Below are 2475 nucleotides of genomic sequence, written 5' to 3'. Positions count from 1 at the left end.
ATAAGTCATTATAATCCGTAATTATGTCCCCACTGGATGCAACAAATGCCTCATTTGTAATGGGTTTTATTGGTTTTGTCTCGTCGCTCCGGCTGGGACATGGCATCACAATATGGTAAGGGGCGTAACATTTCCATCACATGCTTGAGGTATTCGGCCAATCACAACGCACTGGATAGCTGGCCAATCAGAGCACACCTCGCTTTTCAGACCGATGAGCTTTGTAAAAGTCAACACGTTTCAGAAAGGCGGGGCATAGAGGAGAAACAATAATGTACAGTATGTGGAAAATAATGTGTTTTTTAAACCTTAAACCGCATAAACCCACTTCATTACACCAAATACACAAAATAATGTTCTTTTTAGCAACATCATATGACCCCTTTAAATAGATGGTTAAATAGACACCAAATGATACAGAATGAGATAAATTATTAATTGAACGGGCTTCTGTGATGGTCTGCTATGATAAAGATGTTTTGCATGAGGGACAAGGTGTTTTGTTGGTGCCTCTCTTTAAATATAAATGTCTGTAATCTAGTAGACAAATATGTCTGCTATTCATTTCAGACTATATTTATGAGCCTCACGGCACAGAACAAAGATAAATATTAATCATGTTCTGCAATGGTAGATACGGGGATGAACAATTTGGAAATCACAGACAGACTAGTTGTTTGGTTCAAGCTTCTTAACGTGTCTTTGTATGCCTGTTTATTCAAACTAGATCAAAGCTGACAAAGCCTATTTTTCTAGTTTAAGCGCTTTTGTGTGTTTCCACTGATGTACTGTATAGTAGATCTGGCCATTTCTAAAGAAGTTATTGTTATTGAGGTTCACAATGCTGCTGTTCAGACAGGCAGCTGTTTATTATCCCAGTGAATGAAAAATAATACAATTAGATTAGATTATACATGTTGAATTCTACCACTATTACTGTCTTTATTTGTCATAACATTTGAAAAGTGCTGTTTTTTAATTATTGTTAATGTAATACTTTTTTGTGACATTTGATTAAATAAATAATTTTTACTGAAAGTTACATTTTTATTATTCTTAATTTGTGCCGTAATGGAAGGCTGCTTCTATCGTGGAATTTAAAAAAGGGAAAAAAGTAATTGCGACTTCATCTCGCAGTTCTCACAATTCTGAGATTACGTCGCAATTCTGACTTTTTTCTTTAAATTGTGAGTTTGTATCTCACAATTCAGACTTCTTTCTCTCAATTGCGAGTTGAAATCTCGCAATTCATTTTTTCTTTCTCTGAATTGCGAGTTATTTTTAAGTAAAAACTGTAATTGCAACTTTTTATCTTGCAATTCAGAAATTTTTTCTCAGAATTACACATTCATATCTCACAATTCTGCATTTATATCTTGCAGCTCTCAGAATTCAGAAGTCAAAATTGTGAGATATAAACTAACAAAGTTAAAATTAGCTTCTTTTTTATCCAATGGCTAAAACAATCTTCCATAGCAGTAATTTCTCATTTCAGTTCTTGCTGTGTGAACATGTTTGGTGTGAAGAAAAAAATCATTCTTTAACCCTTATAATGTATACCTTGGGTCTTTAGCGCCCTGGGACATCATTCTCTACCCTCTCCCTCCTTCATTTTTTAAAGTTAGACATCAACTTTCTTAGTATTCCTCAATCTATTCATTATAAACAATATAACAAGAAAAAAATAGTAAAATATAAAATAATGCCTGTTTTCTGATTCATTTTTTTTGTAAAAAGTGTATAGGGTCGCTAGAGACCTGAGGTATGTGTGTAAGTATTTTTTCCTCAATTTGTGCAATGCATCTTTTTCCTCAAGGTGGCACTGTTTGATACAAAATGATGACGTGACGTTTCACTCATAATTACGGCAGGCATAAAACAAACGAATATCATCAGCAAAAATTGAAGTGGTTTGAATGGCTTTACTGCAGAGCAATTACTATACGCAATGAAATATAAATGTCACTGTCATTTGATGCTGGATGTGATGAATAAGCTGCCAGTGATCAAAATATTGAATATGAAGTCACTGAAAACGACAGTTTTGAGAATATAGTTGAAATCGTGAATATGAGACAGATGCTGAATATACTGTGGAAGTGCGCTCTGACAACGATATATGCTTCATTTTATTCTTTTGTAATTGTTCTTAAAATATCAAGAGAGTTTTTTGCTATTGCAGCAGTTAGAGATCCATCCGTGCTGGATATATAGGTCCGGATCGCTAAAGACCCGATTCGGGATGTAATGATTACCGGTTTGACGATGAATCACGATAAAATTCCCCACGGTTAGTATTACCGTTTCATCTTTTAATTATCATAAAAAATGTATTAGATTACCGCGATTGTAACAACTCGAGATAAATAAATACTGTCCAGCATAAAGCACAGTTTTAAAAGGGTCCTATTATGCTTTTTCACTTTTTCAACTTTAGTTAGTCTGTAATGTTGCTGTTTGAGCATAAAAAATATC

Source organism: Sinocyclocheilus anshuiensis, unplaced genomic scaffold (assembly GCF_001515605.1).
Source record: "Sinocyclocheilus anshuiensis isolate Anshui unplaced genomic scaffold, SAMN03320099.WGS_v1.1 scaffold1430, whole genome shotgun sequence".
NCBI lineage: Eukaryota > Metazoa > Chordata > Actinopteri > Cypriniformes > Cyprinidae > Sinocyclocheilus > Sinocyclocheilus anshuiensis.
This window is presented reverse-complemented; position numbering follows the sequence as displayed.